Source organism: Cynocephalus volans, chromosome 4 (genome assembly GCF_027409185.1).
Source record: "Cynocephalus volans isolate mCynVol1 chromosome 4, mCynVol1.pri, whole genome shotgun sequence".
NCBI classification, from domain to species: Eukaryota; Metazoa; Chordata; class Mammalia; order Dermoptera; family Cynocephalidae; genus Cynocephalus; species Cynocephalus volans.
In genome coordinates, this window is record NC_084463.1 from 29,468,545 (window position 1) to 29,490,085 (window position 21,541).

Consider the following 21,541-nt stretch of genomic DNA (forward strand, 5'->3'; position numbering starts at 1 on the left):
AGCTCCTGTTTCCCCATGAACACCCATGCCCACGCTTATGCTGAGTCTCATTTCCGGCTTGCAAAATAAAGTTAAGATTCACCACCTACAACTCCAAGGGGTAGGGAGATTATAAATAGAAATGTGTTGCATAAGCATGTTGCACAAAATTTCAGCTTACTGGAGGTTTATTTCCAGGATTCAGAATTACAGTCATGTAAATGCCACATAATGATGTTTCATTCAGCAATGGACCACTGATGTGGCGGTGGTCCTGTAAGATTATAATGGAGCTGAAAAAGTCCTGTTGTCTAGTAATGTCATAACCATCATAGCACAATGCATGACTCACCAGTTCGTGGTGATGCTGGTGTTAAACCTACCGCAAAATATGTTGAGGGGGAGTGCCTAGCTTACCCATGGGTGACCCTCCCAAAGGAGCTCAGACTGACAGAAAGCCGAGCATTTGACACATCTGGTCTGACCCCACGTGAAAAGGTTGTTGTCTACTCCAGAATTCTTACATTTTTAAATGATTCCCACCCATCTCCATAGCAAAACAATAGTTACTACCAGTTAGCTAACACTCCTTGAGTCTTGCTGACTGCTAGGCACAATCCCTGCCTGTAATTTAATTTCCATACCTTTGTAGGGGTGTTATTATTGTTATCCCCATTTAACAGGTGAGGAAAGTGAGGCACAGAGAGACGTAGTAACATAATTAGAGGGCCAACACTCATGCATCTAGTGGCCAGTGTACATAATGGGAAAATTCATTGCTGTTTCCTTTCATAATGCACCTTCCCACAATGCCAAAATCTCCTTACAACACATTTCTCAGAATGTATCCCCGTCATTAAGCAATGCATGACTGTAATTGGCCCCCCTCTTTCCTAGACCTGACCCTGTGATGCCCCATCCCTCTTACGGCCTCACCATGTTCTTCACTCTCCTATTTCTCCAAACTCTGCCTTCTTCCTTTAGGACAAAGATTGCTGTTTTCTGTGACTTCAGAACTGTGCATATCATCAGGGCTAAGCATACAGTAGGTGTTTAATTCTCAGTGATTAATACGAATAGTATTGCATTGACCACACTGTATGTCCGTCTGTTGTTTGCATACCACTTATCCAAGTTCAGTGTGGAGCAGGGACCACATCATGTATTTCTCATGTTCCCCCAATCCAGCCCCATGAGCATGGTTTCTGGCACAGGTGAACATCCAGGAAGAATTACCATCAGAATCAATATGAGCTCAGTTGCTTTTGTACATACAATTGATATTTTTTCTTCTAATGGTGATGATGATCTTGGAATATTGTTAAATGGTTAATTTAATCAGCTGGCTTGCTAAGTGAAGACAAATTGTTAACTGAAGCAACATCTCTCTGGGTGCTAAATTACCCAGCTAGGCTTGGAAAGCACGGTGATGACTCCTGTAGCTGGAGCACAAGAGTTAAACAGCTGATTTAAGGCTATCAGAGCTACTTGTAGTTGGAGTTTTGCTTGATGATATTGAAGGTTTGCTTGCTTATTGGGTTTGATTATTTGCATTGCGTGATTATAAGGTATATCACTCCCGGAATTGATTTGATGTGTTGTGATTGCAACAGCTCTTTGTTATGTGACCTGATAACTGATTGGTTCAAGTGAACTTCTCTGCAGAATTATCTATTCATCTTCCTTCAATAACCACCAAATGCACACATACGAACTCATTGAGAGGAACAATGACAAAAGAGCACTGTAACATCCATTGCCCCGGCCTCCCAGCACTCTGAGATAGCATTACCACTCTCCAGAGTGGACAACCTGTCCAGTGCCACTGCAGAACCTCCTCTTGTGTGTGCGGCAACATCCTGCCACCGCGATTCCTATCGCTATTAATGTGGCTGCTTCTCACTGAAGTGCCACAAGATGCTAGACCTGGGAATCCTGCAGAGGTTCATGGAATACAGTGGAGCTCCCTGGCCTCTTTCAAAGAACGCCAGCACATGGTTCCACAGAGAGATGTAATATGGGACACTGGCTGCACCACATGGCAGAAACATTGCCTGCCACGTAGTAACCACAGAATGCTGCTCTTGCAGGTATACAAATTAAACACAGGCCGGATAGAAGAAGAGAAGAGTCAAACAGCAAATTCTAAGCCAGTAGGGGCAGTCGTGTGACCCCAGTGCATCCTGTTTCTTTCAGGAACATGTCATGCAGTGTTATGGTATGCTAGTAACATGCACACATTTTAGGGCATGCTATTAAGATGATGTTTAAGCACTTAATGTATACATATACCACCTGTATAACAAACCCTGGTGGGAAGTGTTACCATTCCATTTTACAGACTAAGACCCTGTGATTTAAAAAGATAATATAATTTGTCCAAGACCAAGAAGCCATGGAGTCCGGGGCCCTGGTCTGTAAGAGCAGTTGTGCTTGTGACTGCATACTATTGAGTCCTGTGGAATTTAACTCTATCAAAGGCCAGAGGGATCATCTCATTAGCCCTATCATCACCAAAGGAACCCAAGGTCCAGAAAAGCAAAAAGAAACAAGTAGAGCAATAATTTACTGCAAATTTGGGATGACGTTCACAGTACCTTTTGCCATGATCCACTGTCGAGTGAAGACCTTGCTTCCCCAACTGAATCCTAAGCCCCTTAAGGACTGGGAGCCTACTAACTCTGTTGTACTCTCTAAGCACTAGCAGAGCACTACATGCACAGATGCTCACCAATCAACAATGATTATTGATATTCTGAGAAAAGGAGCCCCATCAGTTGGGAGCTCAGTCCAGAAAGTGACCACTCTAGAGCCCCCCACGGTTTTGCTCATAGAGCCATCTCAGACTGCCTTCAGGACTGTCTGTGTCAGGGATGCCTGGCCAGGTGCTCAACTCCAGAGAGATCTAGTTAGAATATTGCACAGAGAAGGCTTTGTGAACATCCAAAAAGACTGAACCCTGAACTACAAGGAGAGTGAAATAAAGCCAGTGGTTGTTACCCAAGAGGAATCAGGCCTGGGACTCCAGGGGCACCTGCCAGCTACCCAGTTGCGTTATTAATAAATGAACTTTGCCACTGCTCGCCCACGCTGCCTGCTGATTTTTATACTATGTTGCATAATTAATCTGTCAACATTCTGTGACAGGGTATAAATATTAATAATATGATCACACAGTTATCTGTTCCTTTTAAAATTCAGTGCTGAGGAGATAAATCGGCCACTTAATCTTGCTAGATCCCGAAAGGGGAGGAAAGAGTGGGAGAGGAGGTGGAGATAGGAAGCAGAGGGAGAGGAAGAGGGGCTGCTAATTGGGACTGTAGCGTCCTCGTCTGAATCTGGCCTCACACTTGTACTGTCAGATGGGTGTGTAAAGGCACACCACTTTGAAGCTAGCTTAGTTCTTTTATTCCCATGTAATGAGATAAACCTTTTCTCTTTTTTTCTTTTTATTCAAAGGACAGAAAATTGTCCTCTCTCCATCTGGCAACCTCCTGTCTGGATTGGCATGAGCGGCAGTGAATTCCAGGAGAGACCTAAGCCAACCATCACCTTTGTTTCCTGAAAGAAGAGGGGTTTATGTTCTCCTGGAAGGCTGACCAGCAATAATTTACAAGATCCACAGGACAGCAGCAGCATTGAAATGCAGATGTGATTAGATGAACCAGGGGGAGAATGCATGTGGTGTCATTATAGCTTTACATCAACTGTCCTTTTCCACTGGGCTTGCCAAGTGTGTTCTGCTTGTATCCATCAAACAGCCCCTAAAAACTTACAATTTCCACAAACCCTTCAGAATTGGGCTTTCAGCAGTAACTGTGTGGGCCCCAGGCTGTCCACACTGCCAAGGTGCCCACTCAACCCTCCTTCCGCCTCTACACTCTACATCCATTTATTTATTCAACCAAAAACATTTCTTGATCATCTACTTGGCACTTGGTATCATACTAAGATATAGGAGATTAAAAAATAAAAATAAAATAATCAAATGCATATCATGACCTCAAGGAACACAGTTTAGGGTAAAGCTAAAATATGAATAACAGCAACTATTATATGGATAGGAAAATTATTCAGACAGCAAGAAAAAATCAGAAGCATTTTACATCCTTGCTTTCCTATGGAATTGAACAGACTCATTCTGGTAACCATATTCTTGTTGTACCTTTTATTTATTTGTCCATTTTACTATCACTGTAATCCTCTCTCTAGGGTGCCACCAGCACGTACAAATGTGGAAATGAAGACTGAAACAGACCTATGGGGTCTTCCAGTTCTACCAAGTCATTTCACAGATGAGAACACTGAGGCCCAGAGAAACGACCTGAGTTGTCCAGAGTCATAACCTCAATTACTGGAAGAAGCAGGAGTACAACTAGGTTTTCCCTCCCCCAGACTTAATGCTTTTATTGCCAATGTACTGTTTTATTAAAAAAAACAAATAAATGAGAGAATTTTAATCAAATCTTCCTTTCATCTAATTCTGATATACAATTATTAATACTGTGAGTTGTACCTAAGTTGTATATTTCTTTAAATTGAAATGTGCCACAATATACTTCCCCCATTGAAAGGACCTGAAGATAGTTTCCCTATAATATTCATACAGATTTGGGGATGACATCAGCTTTCTCCTCTCTCTTAAATTCAAGTTTATGAGTGGGCTTTTGGGGGTCTCTGTATTCCCTAAAATTGTGTTCAAATTTGAATGGATAGCCTTAGGTCCTTTTTTGTGGAGGGGGAGGGGGTTGTGGGAAACTCTTCAAAGATTATATTCTCCAAGTTATGAGTGATGATAGGTGGATGGATAGATGGACAGATAGGTAGATAGATAGACAAAGAGAGAAAAGAAAGGACGAAACCTCTTGGTGATGCATCAAGCTGGGAGAGACCTCAGGCCCACTCAGACTTTTCTCTGGAGCTCTCAGCCTGCATGTGTGGTCCTTGACTGCAGGGCAGAATGTTAATGAGGCCAGAACTCCAGTCTGTGCAATACAAATAAGGAGCGGTGGCAGATTCTGCCATCTACTCTCCATCACTTTGCTTTACAGGGTACAGAAATGAAAGGGATACTTTAGATTAAAGGATTTATTTAATGGTCTGATTAATTCATTCCAAACAGACCGAAACTGTTCTACATTCTCCTTTTGCTCTTAACCTTTTCAGCTTGTTTTCATGCATGCTGACTTTCTTCTTCTTTTTTCCTCCCATTGGTAGTTTAATTTAATATTCAGTAACTGCTGCTCTGACTCTAGTGTAGATCATGTGGTGTGTGAGAAAAATGGAGTGTGTGTGTGTGTGTGTGTGTGTATTTCCCATGAGAAAAGTCCAAATGTCTCTAAAATCCAAACCTGTCATCACAATTCTCATCAAAACGCATTATCAGGCCTTAAACAAACATTGTGGAGCTCAGTAAACCAAGGCATGAGCCTCGCCTGACCTTCTGTACTGTCGACATGAGTGCATTTGCTTGCAACATTAATTAGTGGTGCAGATCTCTCCCCCACATGCTATGTAAGACATGGAGCGGCATTTTCTGGCTATGATGAATGTGAAGGATTGTAAGTAGGACCGGCAGTGCTAAAAGTAGGAGGACCAAGTACAGAGCTCTTTGATGCGACATCCAAGGGCTTTTCTCCCTAGTATATTAATAGTGGGTTGCTTTTCTCCCTTTCAGATTTTTTTGCTAACCATTCCTTTCACACCCCTTCCCAAGCTTGATATCTTGGAAAATGGCTATAGCCATTGCTTGATGCTGTAAGATTTCTGAAAGTGTATGACAGAAAAAATATGGATTAAAAATTTTTAGTCAGTCTCCTCCTGCAAATCCATTAGCCCACAGATTCGAATGGACTCAAGACAGGTCTGCAAGGTGTCGGAATGTAAGCAGGTGAAGACTGTTACAAACACCAATAAATGGTCTAGGTCTACATGTTACAGGGAGGTTGTAAGTGTGAGTGAGCGTGTGTTTAGCCCTGTTTCGGTTTTTACCACACATTGACAAAAGCAGGAGGGGCTGGATTGTTTTATTTATTTTTAGAAACTCTTACTAACTAATTGCTAATAACACTGTATTACCTGGCAATCAGAGAAAGATATACCTAGCCTATGTATTTTAAAATCCTGACTAGAGGGGCTTGTAAACAAAGACTCATTGAAAAAGGTTATATTATATACAACACAAGTTGTAGAAATATATATAGAGAGAGAAAAAAAAGCACAATTTTACCTATATATCTATATTTCATGTTTTCCCATTTATTTATTTACTTATGCTCTGTCTCTTTTCATAAAGGATTTGAGGCAGTTTATCAGGTACTATCTACTAATAAGGAGCATTTTAAAAGTTAACATCTAAATAGTGCCCAAAAAGGACAGGAAAGAAACTGTGATGATTAATTCTGTATGTCAACTGGACTGGGCCACAAGGGACCCAGACATCGGGTTAAACATATCTCGGTGTGCCTATGAGGGTGTTTCTGGATGACAATAACATTTGAACAGGTACACTGAGTAATGCAAAGTGCCCACCTTCATCCAGTCAGTTGAGGATTTGAATATAACAAAAAAGCTGAGTAAGAGAGTTCTCCTGCCTGACTTCATGAGCCAGAACATCGGTCTTTTCTTGCCTTTGGACTCAAAGTAAAAAATCAGCTCTGCCTGCATCTCCAGCTTGGCTACTGCAGACCTTGGGACTTCTCAACCCCCACAATTGCATGAGCTAACTCCTTATAATAAATCATATACATATGTATCTCCTATTGGTTCTGTGTCTCTGGAGAACTCTGATACATATAGTAGCTGTGGGGTATTCACACTCAGTTGGGTCTGGGCCATAGCAGTGATTATTTCTTCAGAACATACTACAGGAAGCCTATACAGGAGAGAAGGCATTTAGGACACTTTTTGACACCAGCAGGAAAATAATATTTAGGTTGAATAACTTTTAAACCAGAACTCAGTACAAATTTAACACCCCAGAAACCACAGACACACAACCAAAGCATCTGATGGCACCTTCTATTGGTTCCTTAAGCGATAGAAATGGCCAAGACAGCTTGCTGCTTCTGCTATGTTTTTTTCAGAGAAGGGATGGCCAGAATAATTAAGGCATTCAATTCACAGAGGGCTGCCACATCTTCAGTTCCATCTGAAGCAGCTCTGTACTGCTCTCTCTGCAAATTTTTAAAATGGAAGTTTTATTTTTCCCTCAGATCAGAACCTCAGGCTGCTGTCCGAGAGAGTCAGTGGTGATAAATGGACTCATTTCATGAAAAGATGTGAATGAAGTGAGGGAGGATGCAAACGTGCTGAGACTTAGAGCTGCAGGTGTGTCTCCCTGCGGGGCCATTGCTCACCACAGCTGCCTGGGTTTCCATGGAGATGGCTGGGCACAATGCGCCTGTCGGCCGTCAGTCACCCACGTGGCAGCTACACCGTCCCCAGTAGGCATGGTCCCACTCACAGGAGCCAACCCCTCTGCAGCTCTCACAGGTTCAATTTGTCCTTCTTGCTGGGGATAGAGGTTGCTTAGTCAAGTGCATGCTCATCAGCAAGAGGAGCCTTGTCCAGAAAAGTGCTACTTCTGGAACGGTACCTCATGCTACTAAGATGTGGCCTCACTTACACAAGAGATCACGGTTCTGGCTTCTCCACTCTTTTTTTTCTTTCTTTCTGGTTACTGGAGAGATTCAGGAGATATAAAGTACTAATGACTTGCCAAGAGGTGCCCTAACATCTCGGAAGAATTAAAGCTTTCTTCTGAGGATTCCTCCCCTTAAAGATGGGGCAAAATGCTTCTCTCATTTCTTTATAACAATGGGCAAGCTGAAGCAAAGAGACAGAGGAATAATTTCATTGTTTTATATGGTTGTGTATATCCACACCCTTGCTGTATAGATAATAAACTATGTAGATATACTATACATATCTACATATAGTACATATATACACACTATATAGATTGCATATAAATAATAATTATATGTAATATGTGTTATATATTGTATATACGTGCATATACATTGCACGTATATACAATTCGGTTGTATTTTCATTATCTTCAGAGAGACACAACAGCTTTGCAGGGTACAGCAGGAAACCTAATTTCTGCTTTTGGATCTGCTTTCAGCTCACTGTGTTGACTTTAAAAGATCAATTCACCTCTTTGGATTCCAATTCATTCATCTTTAACTTGAAAGTTTGGAGGGTTTTGCCTTGCGTTCCCTTTCGTTTCTAGGTCTCACAGTCCCTATCTTATGTGAGACAAGTTATAGCAGAAGAGACAGACGGAGATGCAGAGCTTAGTGGGTGCAATAGGAAAACCTATTACTAAACTTGGCCTTTTTTGTTTTCATGACATCCACAGTTATAAATTTCCCATGCAGCATACCTCTTCACTCTTTCAGTAGGTCAAACCTCTGCCTTAGTGGAGCTAACTTATATGCAAAACAGACTAATGCCCCAAAGGCAATAAATGTAACACAAGAGGCCAAATTTAAATGCCACATCATAACAATTCCACACTGGATCATCATATAAAGCAGTTAACTCTTGGTTTTCCTAGGTGATTTGCTCTATACCAAATATTAGTCCTAAATAAGTTAATGTCTATCAACTAATACATTTTAAAATTCTCTTTCTACCTGAGTTGTCTAGTAACACAATTCAATCATACAATTATCATAAGCAAAAATATAAATACATCCTAAGCAAAAGATCAAGAGGGGAGAAAAATAAAGGTATAAAACTCCCCGAAGGCATTATTGCATCATTTCCTAATAACATATCATTTTAAATTATCTAATTTACCACCTTTCCCTTTCTCAAAGAGCATAGAATTGTTAGCTAAATTTATTAAAAATCTAAGTGCAACTAAGTACAATCTTACTCTAAATCCAATGGGAGAAAAAAACACCATGCATTAAAATATGCTCTAAAATCAAAACACTCATTAATTTAGCAACTACTATGGGGATATTTTTAAAAGTCAATGCAACTTGATTACTTTAAGGTGAATATTTTTAACTTACAGAATTTCTTTTTTTTTTTTTTTTCCTTTTCCTTACAGAATTTCTAAGCAGAGGTTTTAGTCACCCTGATTTACTGATCAGAGAGACCTGGTTAGCAAAAATCATTTGCACACTAACATGATGGGAGACTGAATATACAGAGAGACAATGAGTAGACTATATATAAAAATAAAACTCTAATCTGCAACCTGCAGCAACCTTCCCAGGAAACCAATCCTTTATCTACAGTAACCAGCCCAGCAGCCAGAATGCTGTAAGTCAGGCTTGTAAGAAGTCAGACCACGGTCTCTACCAACAATCCAATAAGCCAAACAATAACTTCTGTAACAATCAGCCCAAAATGGCCAGGACTTGATTAATAACTAACAGCTTCCCTAATTTTTGTTCCTACTTCCAATTTAGTACTAATCATAAAAAGTATGTATCCCTAACTAATCACATAGTATGCCCCCCTTCTAGTTGGCCCCCTACCACCTCCCCATGGCAACATCTCCACTCAAGGAGCACCTGAAGCCTTCCTCCTTTCCACTGTAAAGCTTTTCCACTCTGCTTGTGTCTGAATCTCTGCCAAGTGCCAGTGATGGTGGCCGACTCCCTTGCTCAAGCAAGCTCTAAATAAACAGCTATTGCTTGTTCTCACTTGATACATCTTTTCAAGCTTATTTTCCTTTAAGTAGGTCACACAGTATCTTTGACATCATGCACAAATAACTTATTTGCTTAGAAAATTATTTCGTCCTATACCATGCCAGAAGAACCTGAAGTTGAGTCTACATTGCATTTTCACAAATAATGTTGTTACTGATGTCATAATGGTGACCAGCAAGATGATAAACAGCCCGTTTTGACTCACTGTGCAATCAAAGCATGTTAGCGTATTAATTCACTCACTTCCCAGAACAGTCCTGTGAGGCAGGGCCTGTTATTAGCTCTATTTACCACATGAGGATCAGAGTGGTCAAGCAACCCACTCAGCCTCACAAGGTAGTGAGTGTCAGACGCAGCCTTCCTGAAGGCAGACTGCCTCTGCATCCGTGCTTTTTTACCCATATGAACATGGTCCAAATTAACAAGGCTTGTTGTGGCTTGAAATAAGAGGAGAAGCCTGGGGGAAGAGAAACGTTGCAAATATATATAGCATATATACATATGCATATATATTTATAATATATATAGCAGCAAATATACCTTCTTCTTTTAAAAGAGACAAACAGTAACAACCACCACCAGATACAATGCAATGTTCGCTATTCAATGTATAACAGCAACCAAAATTATCTACAGGATATGAAATATTAAAAAAGTGCTAAAACAGGAAAGGTTATGTTAATATTCTAGTATCACCATCTCTGACTGTGCAGCAGAATCACATGATGGCTTTGCAAGCAGGCACGTGCCTGGGACTTGCCCCAGACTTGCAGAATGTAGGCTTCTGTGGCATGTGATCCAGGCAAGTACGTCTTATTAAAAAGCTCCATAGATTCATACATCCCCAACTCAGGGATGGGGACTCAGATTTAGATTTCTCAAATAGCCAGGTGATCATATAAATGAAACATAGATTTGATCAACTGACATTTTAAGAAATACTTTATTCTGAGAGTTTGGAATTGTATAAACCCAGGGTTCCATGCTTGAATTTCCATGTCTGGTAGAGCTGGGTTCAGAGTAGTGGTCTCTGCTCGTGTAGACAATGGGTGAGGATGTAAACACCAGAAACAACAGTATCAAAGATTCTCTCTCCCCACAACCTATCCTCTATCACCTCACAATTCGCCCCGTTTCATCTCCATCTGCTCTCCTTAAAGACCAGCGGGGCTTGCAGAATTTCTCCTTTATTGAATTTTTCTAGCTTTGAAAGCTTTCACTACGCAGTTATTGTGGAAGAAAAGAGTAATGAAAATTGTCATTAATGAAAGTAAATACTGTTCATTAACTTTAGCTGTAACTCATCTAAAAGCTAAAATGACTTCATAATTAAAGTGCTAACCAAAATTAGGCATTAGAGTATAATAATTAATTTAAAATTACACAAAATAGTACAAATCAAAGGTAATAACTCAAATGAAAAGAAATGGGGGAATGATATTAATGCTGCAGATATCTTTTGGATAACTCAAATAAAGTAAGTGATTTCACTGTCACTTCTAAAGAAAATGAATTGCTTTGATTCTGACACCAGGCATTTCCCAGTGTGGTTCCCTTTACCTTTTCTTACCCACCTGGCAGGTAAAGATAATAACATTTACCTTTTGTACCTCTCAGGAATATTAATATTTTAGAAGAACTTTGAGATCTCTATGAGAAAGACACATCAGGGAGTAGACAATTATTACAACACAGATTTAGGTTACTGTAATTTGTGAACTTAGGCTGCACCACGTAGGTGTTTTTTTTTGTTTTGTTTTGTTTTTTTTAATCAAGTCACCCGATGTGCAAATAGTAGGCACTCAAGCCACTGAATATATTTCACTTCTTACATATACACATTGCTTGTTTAGCAGTCTTCAAAAGTGACTTTCCATCATTTAGAGTTACACATATAAACTTTAAATCCTTTCAAATTCTGGGCTCCTCAGGGTGTGTAGGGGGGTTCAGACCACAGGAGTGAGTCTGTGAAGGGAGAGAAAGCATGGAGCGTAGAGAGTGGGGAATTCTAGTCTAGACTAGTCTAGTCTCTACCATCAGTGAGCATCAGAATTGCCTGGAAGGCTTGTTAAACACAGATTGGGACATATTCCAGAGTCTTTGAATCAATAGGTTCTGGGGTGGCCTGGAATTTGCGTTACTGACAAGTTCTCAGGAGACGCTGACACTGCCAGTCTAAGGACCAGACTTTGAGAACCAGTGTTGTAGTATAAAATAAGCCTCCAATATTCTGCGGTAACTGGGAATATGTACACTAGCATTCACAGTGTTATAAACAGATTGCACCCCAAATTCAACACAGACATTAGTGATAAAATTCTAATTGTCTGACTGGATACATGACTGTGAACAATTTCTCTGAGGTGACATTTCTTTACCTGAAACAAAAATGTGCATCTAGCTAATGAATGCACATACTACAGAATTTGTGTATTTTATAAGCCCTTTTGCTTGTAAACAAAAAGCACTTTATGAAAACTTTCTACAAATAATTTACTCTTTACTAACTGAGGGCAAAGCTTTGTTCAGTTTTCACATCTGTGAATTGGGAATAATAACCCTTGCCTGGCCCCCCTGATAGCATCCTCATTTGAGATCAGGTCAGCTGATATCAAGACAGAGAACTGTGCAAGCTTTCTGTAGTCCCAGGCATATTTTATTATATATCTATTTACAGCAGACTGAAGAAGGTCCCTATCTTTTGCAGACTCCTTTGCTCAAGTCCTAAATGTTAAAGGTCTACAGAATTTATCCTTGGCCCCTTTTCTGTTCAGATTATACCCTATTCTAAGCAACCATGCTCAATCCAACCGCATTGCTAAAAAGTACCAAATGTGTTTCTCTGGACTAGAACTCTTTTTGTGCTCCTGCACTGTACATCCAACAAATTCCTTCCCAATTCCACTTGATGCTTCAAAGGCATCTCTGACTTAGTCCAAAGTGAAGTCTTGCTCTTTTTCCTGAAAGTCTGCTCTTCCTCCAGGAAAAAGCCTTCAGTCCATCCAGCTAATCTTGCCAGAAACATGGGAATGATCCTCACCACCTCCCTCACCCTCAACCCCACATCTAACCCGTTACCAAGTCTATCAATTCCGTCTCCCAGATGTATTTCCAATCCATTCACTTCTCTCCATTCCCATTACCACCTCCCAGACCTAGGATGTCACCATCTGTCTCCTGGACTAGTGAAAGAACTTCCCCTTAACTAGTCTCCTCACTTCTCTTCCCTCGATATACCTGTCCTTATCATCTCACCTCCAGACAGCAAATAGCGAGATCTCTTTGGAATGTCATTGTCATCACCATCATCATTATGATCATCTAATATTTACATAACACTCTCTATAGGACAGGCACTTTAGGGAGAACTTACTAACTTACAGACAACAACTTCTGAAGCACTATCATCTCAATTTTGATATGAAGAAATGAAAGCACAGAGTTTCAGTAACTTGCTAAGGTTTGTAGTACAGTTCGTGAGTGGCAGAGCTGTGATTAAAACCCAGGCAATCTGACAGAGTCCATGTTATATTCCACTTTCTCTCATATGTTTCTGAAATGTCACTCTCGGGACTAAATCCTTATGTCCTCCCATTGCTATTTGGATCATAGCTGCTGTCTTTACCAAGAATTTCAGGGCTTTGTACAACCTGGCTTTGGCAATCTTCTCTAGCTTTGACTTCAGACTTCCTCTCTATCATGTGCAATGAGCCAGCCATGTCGGCCTTATCCATTTACATGGATGTATCATGTGCTCTTCTCCTCCAAGGCCATTGAACATGCTGTTCCCTCAGCCTAGATCTTATTGCTCTGGAGAGGCTTTTTCTGACCCTACAAATCTAAACTAGGCTTCCCTCTTATGTTTGTCACATGCTGTCTTCTCTTTGATAGCACTCAACATAATGTCTAAGTAGGCTTAAATGCAATTGCTTATTTCATATCTGGCTCAGGAGGGCAGGGACCAAGTCTTCCCTGCTTGCCACTGTCTAGGCAGCATGCAGCAAAGCAGGTGCAACATGAATATGAACATCCTAACAGAAAACAGTAAATAGTAAAACAGAACACAGTAAAACAGACTGTCGAGATGCTACACGTGAAAAGGGGACATAGAAAATCCAATGGATGCTTAGAAAAAGAATTAAAAATGAGAAGAGGTTGAATTTATAAGAGATCAGTCAAGCTGTTTTAGATAAAAGATGAAGACAGAATTTGGTGCTGCCCTCAGCTGGGTGTCTAGGAAAAGGGACTGAAGTGAGCTATTTGTGGACAAATGGACCAAGAGGAATAGAGCAGTCTAGGTCTGAATCTGGAGGTTGTACTTAGATAACCAAACAGAAAGAACAATATTTCCCATGGAGAGGAAAGACAAAGAGAGAGAATTCCCCATAGTCAGGAGGGAGAGAGTCTGAAACAACACACACAGAAAAAAACCTAAATCTTTCCTACTGCTCAGAGCAAGGTTTTCTGCTTCAGCCATCCTGAAATCAGCCAACCTCAGCAAGGGGCCCTCATCTAGCTGAGTGCTTATGTGGCTGAAGGAGGTGTCCAGGGGGGATAGATATCCCCCAAGCTCTCATCTAAACACTGGCCTTGCAGACCTGCACTGGGCCACAGCAGCTGTGTCCTGGGACGTCACCTCTAGTAACCTAGTAAGATATCACAGATGACTTGCATGGAATTAAAATCACAGGCTTCAAACTTCATAACTGTAGGGAATAGAAAAAAGTCAACCAGAACACTATGGAATGAAAGCTGGAGCTCTTCCTGTTTTCTTTAAAATTCCTGGGACTGGCTGACCCCCAGGCTCCAAGGCAGCAGTGCCGAACCCAGCACCCACAGCAGGATCCAGGCCAGGCAAGTCCCCGCCCCCAAGAGGCCTGACCCACCGATCCCCAGTCCTCAAGGCAGCAGCACAGAACTCCACAGGATCCAGGCCAGGTGAGTCCCTGCACCCGAGAGGCCCAGCCTGCCAACCCCCAGGCCCCGAGTCAGGAACAGGCAGCTGAGCATCAGCAAAACTTACTGCCACTGCTGCAGACACCAGGGTGGAACAAGTGGACCATGAAACCCTCTGCCACAATGACTAAATACCAATTGAAAGTTACTAGAAATATGTAAAGCCAAGAAAGTATGACAGCACCAAAGGAATATAATAATTCTCAAGTTCTAGATCCTACAGAACAGGAAGTCCTTGAAATGACTGACAAGGACTTTCAAGCAACAATTCTAAGGAAACTAAATGAGATACAAGAAGACTCAGTTATACAACACAATCAGATGAGAAAAAGTATACAGGACCTGAAAGAGGAAATGTACAAAGAAATAAATGCCCTGAAAAAAAAATGTAGCAGTTTGTGAAGCTGAAGGATTCATTCAACTAAATAAAAAACACAATGGAGAGCTTAACCAGCAGGCGAGAACAAGCCGAAGAGAGAATTTCTGACCTTGAAGAGAGCCTATTTGAAATAGCACAGGAAGACAAAAAAAAGAAAACGAAAAAAAGAAAAGAAAAAAAGAATTTTAAAAACTGAAGAAAATCTAAGAGAGATAACAAAACCTTAAACACTCATATATCCGAATCATGGGTATTCCAGAAGGGGAGGAAAAAGCAAATGGGATTGAAAACACATTCAATAAAATAGTAGCAGAAAACTTCCTAGGTATAGGGAAAGACACAGATCTTCAAATTCAGGAAGTTCAAAGATCCCTAAACATATTCAACCCAAAAAGGTCCTCTCCAAGCCATGTTATAGTCAAATTGGCAAAACTTAAAGACAAAGAGAGAATCTTAAAAGCTGCAAGAGAGAAGCATCAAGTCACCTATAAGGGAGCATCTATGAGACTAACATTGGACTTTTATTCAGAAACCCTAAAAGCCAGAAGAGAATGGGATGATATAGTTGAAATACTAAAAGAGAAAAACTTCCAGCCAAGAATACTTTACCCAGCAAAGCTGTCCTTCCAAAATGAAGGACAAATAGTATATTTCCCAGACAAACAAAAACTGTGGGAGTTTACTAACACATGACCAGACTTACAAGAAATTCTCGAGGGAGTCCTGGGTCTGGTACCTGAAAAACAACCATGACTACCATGAATACTCAAGACAGAAGACAACCCACTAATAAAAGAAAAATGCTGAAAATAAGGAGAAAAAGAGTTTACCTACCATAACACGAAACCAGCAAACACAGCAGACAAACAGTAAATCAGAAAGAAAGGAACAAAAGATATTTCAAACATCCAAACAAAAATCAATAAAATGCCAGGAATAAATCAACACCTTTCAATAATAACTCTTAATGTAAAAAGATTGAATTCCCAATTCAATACAGACTGAATGATTAAAAGATAGACCCAAAAATATACTGCCTTCAAGAGACTCACGTAGACTAAGAATGAAAAAGATATACCATGCAAATAGAAATGAAAAATGAACTGGAGTAGCTATTCTTATATCAGATAAAACAGACTTTAAACCAAAAACCATAAAAAGAGATAAAGAAGGCCACTATATAATGATAAAAGGATCTATCCAACAAGAAGACATAACAATCATAAACATATATGCACCCAACATCGGAGCAGCCAGATTAATAAAGCAAACACTATTAGACCTAAAGAAAGAGATAGACACTAATACCATAATAGTATGGGACCTCAACACCCCACTCTCAACACTGGACAGAACATCTAGGCAAAAAATCAACAGAGAATTCACAAGATATAAACAATACTTTAGACCAATTGGACTTGGCAGACATCTACAGAACATTTCATCCAACAACTTCAGAATATTCATTCTTTTCTTCAGCTCATGGAACATTCTTCGGGATAGACCACACGTTAGATCACAAATCAAGTCTCAACAAATTCAAAAAACTGGAATGATTCCATGTACTTTTTCAGACCATAATGGACGAAAACTATAAATCAATAAAAACAAAACTCTGGAAACTATACAAATACATGGAAATTAAACAACATTCTACTTAACGTCACATGCACCCAAGAAGAAATTAAACAGGAAATCAAAAAGCTTATTGAAACTAATGAAAATAATGACATATTATACCAAAACCCATGGGATACTGCAAAAGCAGTACTAAGGGTGAAATTTATCACACTAAATGCTTACTTGAGAAGAATAGAAAGATGGCAAGTAAACAACCTAACACTTCACCTTAAAGAACTAGAAAAACAAGAACAATCCAGACTGAAAGTTAGTAGATGGAAAGAAATAATGAAGATCAGAGCAGAGCTAAATGAAATAGACACCCAAAAAAATGATACAAAAGAATGAAACAAAAAGTTGGTTTTTTTGAAAAGATAAATAAAATTGACAAACTATTAGCAAGGCTAAGTAAAAAATGGAGAAGACACAAACAACAAAATTTGAAATTAAAAAGGTAATATTACAACCAATACCTCAGAAATACAAGTAATCACTAGAGACTACTATAAACAATTATACACCAACAAATCTGAAAACCTGAAGGAAATGGATAAATTTCTGGACACACACAAACTACCAAGACTGAGCCAAGAAGACACAGAAAATCTGAACAGACTGATAACAATCAAAGAGATTGGAGTCATTATCAGCAGTCTCCCAGCAAAGAAAAGCCCAGGACTGGATGGCTTAACTGCAGAATTCTACCAAACCTTTAAAGAAGAATTAATTCCAGTTCTCTACAAACTGTGCCAAAAAATTGAAACAGAGACAATTCTTCCAAACTCATTCTGTAAGTCAAACATCACCCTGATACCAAAACCAGACAAAGATACAACAAAAAAAGAAAACTACAGGCCAATATCTTTGATGACTATAGATGTAAAAATTCTCAATAACATACTAGCTAATAGAGTACACCAGCACATACATAAAATTATACACCTTGACCAAGTGTGATTCATCCCAGAGATGTAAGGTTGGTTCAACATATGCAAATCAATAAATGTGATATATACCACATCAACAAAAAGACAAAAACCATACTATCATATCTATAAACACTGAAAAAGCATTTGACAAAATTCATCATTCGTTCATGATGAAGACTCTCTATAAATTGGGTATAGAAGAAAGTATCTCAACACATATATGACAAAAATTAAAATTAAAGCCATATATGACAAATGCACTGCCAATATCATCCAGAATGGGGAAAAGTTGAAAGCTTTTCCCTTAAGAACAGGAACAAGACAAGTGTCTCGCCACTCCTATTCAGCATAGTGCTGGAAGTACTAGCCAGGGCAATCAGAGAGGAAAATAAAATAAAGGGCATCCAGATTGGAAAAGATGAAGTCAAACTGTCCCTGTTTGCAGATGATATGATCCTATATATAGAACACCCTAAAGACTCTACAAAAAAAACTTTTAGAATTGATAAATGATTTCAGCAAAGTTGGAGGATACAAAATTAACACCCTCAAATCAGTAGCATTTCTATACTCCAACAATGAACTAGCAGAAAAAGAATTCAAGAAAGCTAGCCCCGTTAACAATAGTCACCAAAAAAATAAAATACCTAGGAATAAAGTTAACCAATGATGTGAAAAATCTCTATGACAAGAACTACAAACACTGTTGAGAGAAATTAAAGAGGACACAAGAAGATGGAAAGATATCCCACACTCTTGGATTGGAAGAATTAACATTGTGAAAATGTTCTTACTACCCAAAGTGATCTACAGAAATGCAATGCCCATTAAAATTCCAATGACATTTTTCTCAGAAATGGAAAAAACAATCCTAACATTCATATGGAATAACAAAAGAGCATGAATAGCCAAAGCAACACTAAGCAAAAAAAATAAATAAATAAAGCTGGAGGCATAACATTACCTGACTTTAAACTATACTACAAAGCTATATAACCAAAACAGCATGGTACTGGCATAAATGCAGACACATGGACCAATGGAACAGAAAAGAGAATCCAGTAATCAACCTATACACCGACAGCCATCTGATCTTCAACAAAGGCACCAAGTCTACACACTGGGGAAGAGACTGCCTCTTCAGTAAATGGTGCTGGGGAAATTGGACATTCATATGTAGGAGAATAAAACTAGACCCACACTTCTTACAATATACCAAGATCCACTCAAAATGGATTAAAGAATTAAATATATGTCCTGAAACAATAAAACTCGTTAAAGAAAACATAAGGGAAACACTCCAGGAAGAAGGACTGGGTACAGACTTTCTGAATATGACCCCCAAAGCACAGGCAACCAAAAGAAAAATAAACAAATGGAATTATATCAAAATAAAAACCTTCTGCACAGCAAAAGAAACAATTAACAGAGGGAAAAGACAACCAACAGAGTGGGAGAAAATATTTGCAAAATATACATCTGGCAAAGGATTAATATCCAGAATATATATAAGGAACTCAAACAACTTAAAGCAAAAAAATAAGTAACCCAATTAAAAAATGGGCAAAGAAGCTGAATAGACATTTCTCAGAGGAAGATATACAAATGGCCAACAGACACATGAAAAAATGCTCAGTATCACTCAGCATTTGGGAAATGCAAATAAAAGCCACTTTGAGATACCATCTCACTCCAATTAGGATGGCTAATATCCAAAAGACTGTGAATGATAAATGCCAGAGAGAATGTGGAGAAAAATGAACCCTCCTACGCTGTTGGTGGGACTGCAAAATGGTGCAGCCTTTATGGAAAACGGTATGGAGGGTCCTCAAACAATTACAGATAGATCTACCATATGACCCAGGTATTCCGCTACTGGGTATGTACCCAGAGGACTGGAAATCATCATGTTGAAGAGTTACCTCTATGCCTGTGTTTACTGCAGCACTATTTACAATAGCCAAGAGTTGGAACCAGTCTAAATGTCCATCATCAGATGAGTGGATAAGGAAACTGTGGTATATCTACACCATGGAATATTACTCTACTATAAAAAAAATGAAATACTACCATTCTCAGCAACATGGATGCACTTAGAAGAAATTTATATTAAGTGAAATAAGCCAGGCACAGAAAGAGAAATACAGCGTGTTCTCACTTATTTGTGGGAGCTAATAAAAATAAATATACAAACAAATAAATGGGGGTAGGGGGAGAAGACACAACAACCACAACAATTCCTTGAACTTGTTAACACAGGTAAACAGATATGATGCTGATGGGGAAGGGGAAGGGGAAGAGGGGAGAGGGAGAAGGGAAAAGAAGGAATTGGTAAACGGACATGAAAATCAACTATATTGTATATTGATAAAAAAAATTAAAAAATAAAATAAAATAAAATAATAAAATAAAATTCCTGGGACCCTTTCAGTGATTGAGCAGTGAGGTGATAATTATGCCATGCAGGATGACTGGGGTTATCATTGAAATGCATTTGCAGAAACATCTAAGGAGAAGGCTGCTGTAGCAGCAGGTGTGGGGAAACATCTGTTTCCACCTCTTCAGTCAGAGGCGTGCACACACCCCCATGCTCCAAGCAGCCAAGTCCAGCTCACACCGCTGCCTGCAATGACTCCCTTCCAATAGTTTGGTCACACTAGAGTGGTGAGAGCAATGTCATCCACCCACCATAGAAATCATGCAGAAAAGAGGGCCAAGAGAATAGAGATGCTAATTTTGGCTGTGCTGCAAAGACACCATGAAAACTCTGGAGTTGCATTCTGGAGCAGGGTTTATATATCTGTAGCAGTAGCAACATCATTAGTACCTCCTTATGTTTACCTGGTATATTACGGTTTTCGAAGTCTATCACCTTTCTGGATTGGTTGTGAAGAGTGGTAAAGCTCCCATCTGTGGGAGAGACCGTGGTTCCCATGGGACACTGTGTGGCCCACAGAGCTGCTAACATCAAAGCCCCTTTATAGCCAGGATGTGTGGGGCTCAGCTAGGTGGATGGCCCAAGATCACGCTGTTGCAGGTAGAGAAGCCCAGCGCCAGGCGTCCCGGGGGCAGCTCACCTGGCTCTGCTCCTTGTTACTCACCGCCTGGTTTGCAGTTCTATCGAGATGCCTTCTGTCCTGTTGGAGTCTGAGGTAGGCAGCTGAGGGGGGACACAGCGCTTGTTGCCTGTGATTAAGACTCAACTATCACATAATAGGCCCCCATTTTTGTGACATAAAGAAACGAATGAGCAACGGATCAGGAATAAAATCCAGACCTTTTGATTCCAAGTCCAAATGTCTGTCCATAAGAAAACACTGTCTCTCTTTGAACCATCTTACATGCTTATAAAAGCCAGTTAGTGGAAAGCCTCATTACTTCCTTGTTTTGCTTTTCTTTTCATTTTCTTTCAAATAAGGTTTGTGAATGTTGTTTATTTCACCCTGACAATATAAAAAGCAGGGCATTGCTTTGTGGAGAGAAAGACAATTATTGCTACCTGTTGTCTGTGTTAAAACTACTTATTCTACCTCCTCTGTCTCCACCGCCAAAAAAAAGTGCTAAGGGGATATGGAATAGAGAGAACAAACAAACAAACAAACAAGCACTTTGATCTATTTATTGCAAACACTTCATTACATCGAGAACTTTAACCATCTCTTTCAAAGCCAACTCCATTCCGAGAAACAGCTTTCAGCAGCCCCCACTCAGGCCCCTTAGGTGGCTCCCCCAGCCCCACCTCCCAGCCTCGCATGTTCATGCAAAACGGCATTTGTACAAGTTTTTCTTCCTCCTCTTTTCTTTTCTTCCATAGTTTCCTTTAAAATAACGTCTTTGTGGTCCTAGGAAGCTGGAAAGAAAAGCAGGCCAGGACGGAGGGCGGGTAAGGCAGACCGCACTGGTGACCCAAGCAGGCCGTGGCCATGAAGCGGAACAGCCCCAGCAGCTCCTGTGTCACCATCCACGGAGCGAATGGGTGGCTCCGGCAGCGCTGCCTG

The 21,541-nt window shown here is 40.0% G+C and overlaps 1 protein-coding gene across 3 annotated transcripts in view; it reads right to left on the reverse strand.

The window, feature by feature from the left end:
* OPCML (opioid binding protein/cell adhesion molecule like) overlaps positions 1–21,541 on the reverse strand; it is a 506,759-nt gene that overhangs the window by 348,368 nt on the left and 136,850 nt on the right. The gene's annotated exons all lie outside the window — the stretch shown is intronic.